Source organism: Chlorocebus sabaeus, chromosome 13 (genome assembly GCF_047675955.1).
Source record: "Chlorocebus sabaeus isolate Y175 chromosome 13, mChlSab1.0.hap1, whole genome shotgun sequence".
Classification (NCBI taxonomy): domain Eukaryota; kingdom Metazoa; phylum Chordata; class Mammalia; order Primates; family Cercopithecidae; genus Chlorocebus; species Chlorocebus sabaeus.
This window is the reverse complement of record NC_132916.1, coordinates 77,334,709-77,347,582: the sequence shown is the minus strand read 5'-3', so window position 1 is coordinate 77,347,582 and position 12,874 is coordinate 77,334,709. Positions and strand designations below refer to the sequence as shown.

The following is a 12,874-nucleotide window of genomic DNA, read 5'->3' as shown; positions in this document are numbered from 1 at the left end:
GCTTGCACAATACTTTGGGTAAACAACAACATCACACGTATGATTAATGATATTTGCATGAGTATTTTTTAAAAAGACAGTGAGCTGAATATAACATTCTGGGAAAAGTATGTGTTGAGTCATTATAAAGGAAAGTTCGATACCCTTTTTTACTACTCATTTTTTAAGTCACAGATCTACCAGGTAATTACTTGAGGAAGACCCATGAGTGCCAGATGCACGGCGGAGCCCTGAGGTTAACCCTCTTTATGTCTGTTCTCTGTCTTTCATGGAAATGCCAACATTTTTGTATCAGAAGGAGCATGATTTTTATACTGGTAAAATTCATCTGCCAGCCCTTACAAAGAGACACTCCCATTCCTGTTCCTGAAAAAAAAAAAAAAAAAAAAAAAAAAAAAAAAAGACAGAAAACTCAACTTTTCCTTCAGCCATCTAACTCTTCTCCTTACCAAGTACAGTAAGTCATATGGACTCGCCCCTGTGGTTGAAGGCCATGTTCCTCTCCAGAGTACTTTCCTTCTAATTGCATTTTTTGTGACACACACGGATGCACAGACACACACACACACACACATAAAGGCTTAGTTATCTCAGTTTTTCTGAGCTGCCTTATACAATTGAAGATATAAATAAATGAACTCTATGAAGAACTCATCAAAAGAGGTGGCACCATGGCAATGTCTCAATGAGTTTCTCACATATGGAGACAGAAGCTACAAGTGACAGGACACTGGGGTCATGGTTACTTCTTTAAATAGTGCCTTGGTCAAGCTTAGTGAAACAATCCCCTGTTAAGGGAAGTACATAACATGCTCTGCTCCTATGGTTAATGCTGGCCTGAATGAGGTTTGAAATCTAAAAGACATTATTAATATGGGTGAGCAGGCACCGGATTTTCTGCACCATTTCCCTCTCAATGAACACAATTCTTTTTTAAACGGATTGTCTAGGCATAATTTTTTTCCTATGCCTTATAAATGAAACAACTAGGTGCTAGCTATCTAATGAATGTTCTCAAAAATCAGATGATGTTGATTCCAATAGCAAAGAGACACTTAACAAAGAACCCTTGTTCTAGAAATGAGGTCATTTGGACAGTCTATCCATTAAGAAAAAGCCTATTTTGCTTTCAGAGGTCACCTATTGGGGCAGGAAATCCATCTTTCAGCCAGCAAACTAACATCTGGCCTAAGTCTTCTCAGCTGAAATGTCAATTTCCTGATCTGAATGGAACACACATGAAAGAAAAAAAGATGAAAAATACAGATCCTCATGTGCTGAAGAATTCTTCAGCAGCAGCATAAAGATTATTCAAAAAAGAGCTACTTTTTAGTAATCAAAACCAAGGGTACAAATAAATCATTCACTGGTAAATCAATAAATAAATCTACTTTAATTTAGACCAACTAATCACAATTTATGGTGATTCATCCCAGGCTGGGTAAGTTTTACTTTTGTGCTGAGAAACGGGAGCAGGAGGAAGCTTACTAGGTGCAAAAGTAATCACAGGTTTTGCCACTATTTTTTTTTTTATTTTTTTTTATTTTTTGAGACGGAGTCTTGCTCTGTCACTCAGGCTAGAGTGCAGTGGCACGATCTCAACTCACTGCAACTTCCGCCTCCTGGGTTCAAGCAATTCTCCTGCCTCAGTCTCCTGAGTAGCTGGGATTACAGGTGCCCACTGCTGTGCCTGACTAATTTTTGTATTTTCAGTAGAGATGGGGTTTCACCATGTTGGCCAGTCTGGTCTCGAACTCCTGACCTTGTGATCCACCTGCCTCTGCCTCCCGAAGTGCTGGGATTACAGGTGTGAGCCACCATGCCCGGCCTCACTATTTTTTAAAATTTTAAAAATTTTTTTTATTTTTTATTTTTGAGATGGACTGCTGCTCTGTCACCCAGGCTGGAGTGCAATGGCACGATCTGATCACGACTCACTGCAACCTCTGCTTCCTGGGTTCAAGCAATTCTCCTGCCTCAGCCTCCTGAGTACAGGCACCTGCCACCAAACTTGGCTAATTTTTTGTATTTTTTGTAGAGACCGGGTTTCACCATGTTAGCCAGGATGGTCTCTGTCTCCTGACCTCGTGATCCACCCACCTCAGCCTCCCAAAGTGCTAGGATTACAGGTATGATCCACCATGTCTGGCACAGCCTCACTATTTTTAACTAATAATTAAATTAATAGGATATAACTTGAAGAGAACTGAGAAGGTGTTTAACCTACATAAGAAAGTAATTGTTTAAAGCTGTTTAAAAGTGCCATAAACTAGCCAGGCACAGCACACCTGTAGTCCCAACTACTTGGGAGGTTAAGGCTGGAGAATCACTTGAGGCCAACAGTTCAAGGCTGCAGTGTGCTCTAATTGCATGTGTGAGTAGTCACTGCACTTCAGCCTGGGCAACAAAGTGAGACCCCATCCCTTAAACAAAAAAGTGCCATAAAACACTTCACATATAATTCTCTAATTTACCACTCAGTTTACTTTTTGTGTGTTTCTTTTTTTTTTTTTTTTTTTTTTGAGGCAGAGTCTTGCTCTGTCACCCAGGCTGGAGTGCAGTGGTGCAGCCTTGGCTCACTGCAACCTCCACCTCCTGGGTTCAAGTGATTCTCCTGTTTCAGCCTCCAGAGTAGCTGGAATTACAGGCGTGTGCCACCACCCCCAGCTAATTTTTGTATTTTTAGTAGAGATGGGGTTTTGCCACGTTGACCAGGCTGGTCTCGAACTCCCGACCTCGGGTGATCTGCCCACCTCGGCCTGCCAAAGTGTTGGGATTACAGGTGTGAGCCACTGCACCCAGCCACTTTTTGTGTGATTTAAACATATTCCATAATTTTGACTAATCTTTCTTCTACCAGTGTACATTGTAGAGATTTCTATTGTCTGTGTCATTCATTCATTCATTCCATGTAACAAATACTGATTGAGTACCAATTAGTCTTACATGTGCCAGGTCTGGAGTTCTGGATCACCTAGCCTAGTAAGAGAGATAGAAAAGTAAATAATAGGCATATATACCCCATAAAGAGGTGCTCAGAGGAGAGAATGGCCAACATGATGTGGAACAAGAAGAGCTCATGAAGGAGTTGAGCCCCCTACGAAGGGATTGAGGGGCACAAGTTTCACCAGCCAGTAAGAGAAGTGAAAGGAAAGATTTTCTAGGCAAAGGGAAAAGTCTGGAGATGTTAAAGGTTGTAAAGTCCTAGTGTGGAGGGCAGGATGTGACGGTGGAGGTAGGAAGCAGTAACCAGTGTGGCCCTGTATGCCAAGCTCGGAGGGAGGATTTTATTATGTATGCCCCATTTAGTGGCAAGCATTGCTCTAACTCCACCCCCTTTTATCTTTCAAGCAAGAAAGATGAGTAGTAATCCAAGTGCATAATAAAATCTAATTATGACTTAACAGTTACTGTGATAAGAGCAATATGGCGACCAGGCACAGTGGCTCATGCCTGTAATCCCAGCCCTTTGGAAGGCCGAGGCAGGCGGATCACCTGAGGTCAGGAGTTCAAGACCAGCCTGGCCAAAATGGTGAAACCCCGTCTCTATTAAAAATACAACAATTAGCCGGCCACAGTGGCGATGGCTGTAATCTCAGCTACTCAGAAGACCAAGGCACTAGAATTGCTTGAACCCAGGAGGCAGAGGTTGCAGTGAGCCAAGATTATGCCATTGCACTCTAGCCTGGGCAACAGAGCGAGTCTCTGTCTCAAAAAAAAAAAAAAAAATTATATATATATATATATATACACACACACACACACACACACACACACATATATATATATATGTGCGGTGGCTCACGCCTGTAATCTCAGCACTTTGGGAGGCTGAGGCCGGCAGATCACCTGAGGTCAGGAGTTCAAGAGCAGCCTGGTCAACTTGGTGAAACCCTGCTAAAAATATTTTTTAAATTAGCTGGGTGTGGTGGCATGCACCTGTAAACCCAGTTACTTGGGAGGTTGAGGCAGGAGAATCACTTGAGCCCGGGAGGCAGAGGTTGCAGTGAGTTGAAATCGTGCCACTTGCACTCCAGCCTGGGCAACAGAGTGAGACTCTGTTTCTGGAAAAAAAAAAAAAAAGAGGCTTTTCCCCTACTTCACTCTGCACTTCTCATTCCTGCTACCATGTGAACAAGGAAGTGTTTCCTTCCCCTTCTGCCATGATTGTAAGTTTCCTGAGGCCTCCCCAACCATGCAGAACTGTGAGCCAATTAAACCTCTTTTATTTATAAATTACCCAGTCTAGGGCAGTTCTTCATAGCAGAGTGAGAATGGACTAATACAGAGGTCAAGGATGGAACTGAGGTTCTACCAAGTTAACACATTTGCCTAAGGCTTTTGTTGCTAACCAGGGAGTGGCTCAGTGCACATGTGGCTGGCACAGATGGAAGCAGAAGCACCATGATCCCGCAGCACTGGCTTCCTGATTTGGAGGCTGCCTGATGGCAGCAGAGGCATTGGTGGCCCAGTTCCGGGTGAGTTAGTAGACTTAGGGTACCCAGTCATCCTAGTTTGACCAGAACTACCACAGTTTTAGCACTAGAAATCCCACATTCTGAAAGTCCTCATACTCAGGCTAACTAGGACTGTTAGTCACACTATAAAATTGCATTATTCCTGAAAGCTCAACCCAGAGTCTATTTCTTTAGTCTTCCCAACAATTCAAGCCATCTATGTATCTTAATAAATACCTTAAAAAAAAAAAAAAAGACCAAAAACCACTGAAGAATCTACTTTTTTCTGCAGCTAAGAACTTGGAGGAAGACAGCCATGAGCAATGGCTATAAGGCTGGAATGGAGAATAAGAATCTGAGAACATTGCCAAACTCAGTTGGAAGGACTGGGTGATTTATTGGATGGCAGAGTTGGAGAAAGGGAAGGAATCAAGGCCAATGTCAGGCTTCTGGCTTGTGCAAGCAGGCAGGGGACAATGCTACTCACTGAGGCAGGGAACACATATGGGAGCAGGTTTGAGAGGGAAAAGAATGAATCCAGTTTGACCTGTGTGGAATTTTAACTGTTTTTGGAATAACCATGTCCACAGCTCATGGATAATCTAGAACTAGGAGAGCCGTTTGGGCCAGAGATGTGTCCTGACTACAAAGGAATCCTTAAATGATTTTCTACCACTTTTCTCCTCAGTTTTTCGTGATCTGATTCCCTCCAGCCTGCTGCCCTCCCATTTGCCATTCTTGAGTCATACCGCACTTATGCTTGTTTTTGTTTTTTTTTCTGAGATGGAGTCTTGCTCTGTTGCCAGGCTGGAGTGCAACAGCATGATCTCGGCTTCCTGCAACCTCTGCCTCCTGGGTTTAATCGATTCTCCTGCCTCAGACTCCCAAGTAGCTGGGACTACAGGCATGTCCCACCACGCCCAGCTAATTTTTGTATTTTTAGTAGAGACGGGGTTTCACCATGTTGGCCAGGATGGTCTCGATCTCCTGACCTCGTGATCCTCCCACCTCAGCCTCCCAAAGTGCTGGGATTACAGGCGTGAGTCACTGAGCCCGGCCATGCTTGCTTTTAATGGAGAGCCTCACTCTTCTATTCATGTGGGTCACACACGTAGCCTCCATACATGGAGCTCAAGTATGCCTGAGCAGCGCCTCCCTTTAATTGGTATCAACTTGCATGCATATCATCCGGGAAGCTCTCCCTGGCCTTCTCATAGCTGGGAGAATTGATCCTCTTCTGCATCTCTGTAACACCCAACTATTTTCCTGTCACAACAGTTATCCTACTTCTTTGTAATTGCTTACCGAGTTGGATCTCTCATGTTTAATTGCAAGCTCTGTGAAGGGAGGGGCCATGGAGTCTCACTCACTGCTAATACTCCAGTGACTAGCGTCAGCTTGGCCCATAGTAGAGATTCATGTATTATGTATTTGAGAAAGGAAATCACCAATGGAGACAAAACAGAGCAGTGACCATCAAATGATGGTGCACATTAGAATCACTGTGACACTTTAAAAAAGTACAGGTGTCCAGGCCCTAGCTAGAATTATGTCAGAATCATTGGAGATAGGGCTCAGGTATGTTTATTTTTTATTTTTTGAAAGAGCCACCGTTGGCCAGGCATGGGGCTCATGCCTGTAATCTCAGCACTTTGGGAGGCCGAGGCGGGCAGATCACTTGAAGTCAGGAGCTCGAGACCAGCCTGGCCAATGCGGTGAAAACTGCCTCTAATAAAAATGCAAAAATTAGCCTGGAATGGTGGCATATGCCTGTAATCCCAGTGACCTGGGAGGCTAAGGCAGGAGAATCACGTAAACCCGGGAGGCAGAGGTCGCAGTGAGCTGAGATCCTGGGTGACAGAGCTAGACCCCTGTCTCATAACAAAAGGAAGAAAGAAAAGGAAAGAAGAAAGAAAGAAAGAAGGAAAGAAAGAAAGAAGAAAGAAAGAAAGGAAAGAAAGAAAAAAAGAAAGAAAGAAAGAGAAAGAGAGAGAAAGAAAGAAAGGGAAAGGGAAAGAAGAAAGAAACAAAGAAAGAAAGAGAAAGGGAAAGAAGAAAGAAAGAAAGAGAAAGAAAGAAAGAAAGAAAGAAAGAAAGAAAGAAAGAAAGAAAGAAAGAAAGAAAGAAAGAAAGAAAGAAAGAAAGAAAGAACAGTTGATCCGGATGGGTGGTCAGGGATGAAATCCATCTGTGTAAGTGAGAATGAAAAACTGTGAAAGGCAAAAATGGGGAACATCAGATTCAAGAGAATGAAGAAAAATGACACGATGTTTGAGAGAGAGAGAGTGGTTCTAAAAGTAGGAGGAGAATTATCATGGCATGATGTCAAGGGAGGTGAGAATGACAGCAAGGAGTAAGGGATCCACAGTGTCCAAAGCAACAGAAGAGTCACAGCAGCAAGAAATGTCAGCTGAGCTTGCATTTTGGAGTAACTGTACTGAGCCTCTGCAATTTCAGGGTCAGGGGAAGGAGTAGAAACTGGATTGCAGCAGACTGAAGGATGACTGGGAGAAAAATAGGTAAACAAATGTGAAGAAGTTTGAAGAAGATGGTTAACAATGTGAAAGAGTTGAGCAAATTTATAAATTAAGCCGAAAAGAACTAAGTAGAGAAGGAGAGATGGAAGATTTCTTTTTCTTTGAGACTGAGTCTCGCTCTGTTGCCCAGGCTGGAGTGCAGTGGTGCAATCTCAGCTCACTGTAATCTCCTCCTCCCGAGTTCAAGTGATTCACATGCCCTCAGCCTCCCAAGTAGCTGGGATTACAGGGGCCTGCCACCACGCCTGGCTAATTGTTGTATTTTTAGTAGAGATGAGGTTTCACCATGTTGGCCAGGTTGGTTTCGAACTCCTGACCTCAAATGATCCACCTGACTCAGCCCCCCAAAGTGCTAGGATTACAGGCATGGACCCGGCTGAGAGATGGAAGGTTTAAGAGATGCTACTGTTAGACCAGGATCCCAGAGGAGATGAAGGTGGTAATATTATTATCACCACCATTTGTACATATATTTTAATAAATGTATATGTATACTATTTATATATGAAAGTTAAAAATTTACATGTATACGAAATTATCACTGTAGGACTTTTCTCTTTTAGAAGTCAAACAGATTTCTCCTTTCCTATTAACACATTTTTCTTACCCAATCATAACAATAGAATTGATCAGATTTAATTATTCTAAGTAAGGAGGCAAGGACTGCATTCTAATTACATTTCCCTTATGCTATGCCCAGACTATCTTCAGTGGATTTCAGTTCAACAAATATTTACTAAGTGTCTATTTTGTACTAAGCATTGGGAATGTGAAAATAAATTGTAAATCCTGATTTTGATGAGCTTAGTCTAGTGAGGGAGACAGACACATAAGTAGGTTGGTGTAAATGTAATCACAGTTTTTACCATTACTTTCAAAGAGTGCAGTCAGCCAGGTGCCATGTTTGATCCCCATTATATTCCTGAAGGCAGAAATGACAGTATTTTTAAGCACAGCAATCTCAGGCGTTCCTCTATTTCAGTAGATCATAGGACAAAGAGCTTCATTTTGATCTTTCACGCACATATACCCATTTGCCATTACTTTTTTTTTTTTTTTTAAGAAGGAGTTTCACTCTTGTAACCTAGGCTGGAGTGCAATGGCGCAATCTCAGCTCACTGCAACTTTCGTCTCTGGATTCAAGTGATTCTCATGCCTCAGCTTCCCAAGTAGCTAGGATTACAGGCATGTGCCACCACGCCCAGCTCATTTTTTGTATTTAGTAGAGACGGTGTTTCACCACATTGGCCAGGCTGGTCTTGAACTCCTGACCTCAAGTGATCTGCCCGCCTTGGCCTCCCAAAGTTTTGGGATTACAGGCGTGAGCCACCGCGCCTGGTCTGCCATTACTTTCAATGGCCAAAACCGTGATTACGTTTGCACCAATCTAATACTATCAATCCTGTGTGATAAAGGAATGCACAAGGTACTTTATGAACAAAGAGACTGGACAGTTAATGCAGACTCGAGGCATCATGGAAGACTTCTTGTGAGAGGCTTCATCTGAGTTAAGAAGTACTGAAGGAAGAATCAAAATTACCCAGCCATGTGGTGGCTAAACTGGACTCAGGCTATGAGAACAACAGAAGCAAAGGCACAAAGACAAAAATGACATTATGTGTCATTTTCAACCGAGCTCTCTCTTTTAAAAAACACAAGTGAAGGCTGGGTATGGTGGCTTAAGCCTGTAATACCAACACTTCCGGAGGCTGGAGGAGGAGAATCCCTTGAACACAGGAGTTCCAGTCCAATACAAGTGGGAGAATGGCTGAACCCAAAGCTCAGGGCAGGTGGATGGTCAAACACTTTGCACCCTGTAGGTTGTAAGCAAAGGAGGTTGTTCTTAAAAGACCTGAAAGAGCCCACCCTTTTTGGGTGCTTCCTAATTTCCTTTCTGGGGTGGTAATCTTCACTTTATTTTGAAGAGCACCATGTACCAGGGGCAGTCCCTTGGCTGAGCAGATGATTCCAAAGCCTGCTGTAACAGAATACACACATGAGGGAGAAAGGGAGTACAATTTGGAACACTTCACTAATGTGCAGGTCACACCTGCCCAAAGGCCAGCCAGAAGTGGTGCTGCTATCAAGGGGGCGGCCCATACACCAATAATGTACCTTGATATTTTCTAGCAGCGGCGCCAATCAGCTTTTTTCAGAGGGTCTCGTCCAGATCTTTCCACTGGCTCTGCGATCTGAAGTAAAGTATTCTCTCTTTATCCTTAGGGGATAGATTCTCAGACCCCCAGTGAATTCCTGAAACCATGGATAGTACTGAACCCTATAGATAGTGTTTTTTCTCATACATACAGTTTAATTTATAACATAGGTACAGTAATAAATTAACAACTAATGATAAAATAGAACAATTATAACCGTATGCCAGCATCACTGCTCTTGTACATTGGGGCCATTATGAGGCAAAATAAAGGTGACCTCAACAGCAATACGGTGATAGTCAACCTGATAACTGAGTCACCTACTAAGCAACTACTGTGTAGACCACATGGGTACAATGGACAGAGGAAGGAGTCACATCCTGGGACGGATGTTGCTGGATAGCACAAAATTTCATTATGTTCCCCAGAATGGCATGCAATTTAAAACTTATACGTCGGGTCAGGTGTGGTGGCTCATGCCTGTAATCCCAGCACTTTGGGAGGCCAAGATGGGTGGATCACCTGAGGTCGGGAATTGGAGACCAGCCTGACCAACGTGGGGAAACCCTGTCTCTATTAAAAATACAAAATTAGCCGGGCATGGTGGCACATGTCTGTAATCCCAGCTATTCAGGAGGCTGAGTCTGGGAACTGCTTGAACCCGGGAGGCGGAGGTTGCAGTGAGCCGAGATCGTGCCATTGCACTCCAGCCTGGGCAACAACAGCAAAACTGCATCTCAAAAACAAACAAACAAAAAACGTATACATCGTTTATTTATTTATTTTTCCATTTAATATTTTAGGACCGAGGTTGACTGTGGGTAACGAAAATCGAGGAAGAAACCATGAATAAGGGGGGACTACAGTAATTCACGATCTCCCAGGTTCCTTAACTCCAAATTGAAGGGGGTAAAAAAAGATATCTGGGGCTTTTCCCATATTCCATAATAGAATGGTCAAATAAATGATGATATGATATCTTGAAGAAATAATATCTATGTATCAAATTGTTAATACTGTATAAAATACATAACAGCATGGGAAAATATTCTCTATGTGAAAAACTTTAAGAAATTAGCAGTATATATGCCCATAAAGGTGAGAAAAGAAGCTGCCAATGTTCTATGGCTGTGTTTGCAGTACAGTAAGGACCTCAATAAATATTTTTTGAACAAACAAATAAATGAATGTCAAATGAAAGCTGTTGATGCATTCGGGTGGTAAGATTTTGAATAATCTGAACATTTTTCTATACTATTACTATGCTGTTTAATGATAAGCATAATGTTAATAACAAACATTGATTGTTTACTGTATACAGGCACTACCCTGTATATTAAATATTTTGTAATGCTACCTATTCATTGCCTGGCAAAACATGTCTCCTGTTTGTCTATTTCCAGACTCAGGCATTCATGGAGACAAATTCATTGCCAGCCAGACATAGAAGTGCCCTAAAAATTGGACTGGTGAATAAATGAATGAATGAATGCCTCCATGAATGACAGTGGCAGAAACTGAGGGCCATGACACTAGTGCCTTAGACCAAAAGGTCTCTGTGTGATGCTTGGGGATGCATTCTCAGTCTAAGTTCTGGGCTTCTAGATTATCTATGTAAATAATTGCTAGTATTAGAATTACTGAGTTGCTGAAGCTGAGAGACAAAGGGTTCTTTTCTAAACAGTTTCAGAAAGCACAACCTTTTACATAACTTATGTTAGTTCCTGAACGCCTCACTGTTAAATAATGGAATGCATTGCTAAAGGTTGCCATATTATAGCATTTCCAAAAAGGTAGGAATGCACTATGGCAAACATTTCATGAATGGAACCTGAATGAATCCAGTATCCAACAAAAGGAAGCAGATGTTGTGAGTCCCATTAAATTTTTTTTCCCTCAGTATTTTCTCAAACTTCCTAAATAATAACAAATATTCAGGAACCGCTTCTTTTGATCCACCCATAGTGTTTAACTTTCCTGGTTTTCCAGGTTTTGTGATAAACATAGTGTCACAGATGAACAAGAGCTCTTTATTGGACCAAATGTTATCACTGGCTTATGCATGCAAGGGTTCTGTAGAGACCATTGGAATTTCTTGTCTTCATCCAAGAGAAGTATTTAGCCTTTGGTCAGTAATACAAGCAATTTCACCCTTGATTTTTCTTGCATACACAGTCTACCTTCTTTGCTATTCATCTCCAGATTTTCCAATGAAAGCCACTATTTTTGAAGTTGCTCTGTGCCGTTGGCTATTTCTCCTGATTCCTTCCCTTTCCAGCTAACTCAGAATGGAGTGCAAAGTCAGCCAGGTGCCATGTCTGATCACCATTATATTCCTCAAGGCAGAAATGGCAGTATTTTTAAGCACAGTAATCTCAGAGATTCTTCCATTTCAGTAGCTCATATGACAAAGAACTTCATTTTGATCTTTCATGCACATTTATACCCAAGATACACACCTCTTCTCATAATTCTATATCCCCTGACATACTAGAGCTGAGGCACCTCTGTAAAGCAATCATAAATACTGCCTGCATCATCTCAACATATGGTGACTGATTTCTCTCAAAAAACGTTTAATATCTACGATGATAAAACAGCAAAACATTTCATAAACCAATGGTGTCAAACGCCACTCCTCTCTTGGTGTATAAAACAAAATGTCTAACTTTCAGGGCCTAGGAGGAGAAAAATGGAGACTCCAAATAATGCGCTGCCCAGTATTTCCTGAGAGCTTTCTTCTAATCATAGATGCATTCTGGGCAAGCCAATTAATCTGGGCATGATGCCCCGAAGTGGGCCATGTGCTGTTTGAAGTCAATAACAGTGTGACATATATCTATGCTCTGTACCCACTTAATTTGTCCCCAGCTGGAATACATGAACTTTTATTTGTGCTATTATCATCATATCCTGTCTAGACAGAAAACAGCTTCAGAGTGGCTCCCTTCTTATTCAGTGCATTACAAATAAAGAGGCCAGTCTGCCCCACGCTGCCTACGCTTGGGACTCTGGTGGGTTCCCTCTCAGCCTCTCTCACTGAAAACAGCAGAAACAGAGGGAAGACCATGGAAGCTGCTGCCAACTGGAAACACCTAGATAAGGGTAAAACTTGATAAGACATTGTAAACATTGCACTCTGACTCCAGTAATATTATATTCTCAGTAAATCATTTGGAAAAATAATAAAGATTTTACATCAAGCTGGGCAGAAGTAATGTTTGGACTGTATTTTGATTCTAATTTAAAAACACTGGTGCTCCAGGAAATCAATGAACAAAAGGAGGACTGTATCCTCAAGGCTGTGAGGGGAAGAATCAATTGGTCACAGCACAGGGATTTAGGAAGGTTGAAATGCCCATGGGTGTGGCAGGCTAGTCTTAGTTTTGAGGTTTTTATTTTTTCCTTGAGACAGGGTCTTGATCTATTGCCCAGGCTGGAGTGTAGTGGCACAATCATGGCTCACTGAAGGCTTGACCTTCCAGGTTCAAGTGATCCTTCTACCTCAGCCTCCTGAATAGCTGGGACTACAGGCACGCACCACCACACTCAGCTAATTTTTAATTTTTCTGTAGAGATGGGGTCTCACTATGTTGCCCAGGCAGGTCTTGAATTCCTGGGCTCAAGCAATCCTCTCACCTTGGCCTCCCAAAGTACTGAGATTACAGGCATGAGCCACTGTGCCTGGCTTAGTTTTGAGATTTTGACAGGGCAAGAAAGCTCC

General features: G+C 42.3%; 1 protein-coding gene across 1 annotated transcript in view; it reads right to left on the bottom strand.

Annotated features, from left to right (window-relative positions):
• The window catches only part of SASH1 (SAM and SH3 domain containing 1), a 281,301-nt gene that overhangs the window by 221,440 nt on the left and 46,987 nt on the right, over nt 1–12,874 (bottom strand). The gene's annotated exons all lie outside the window — the stretch shown is intronic.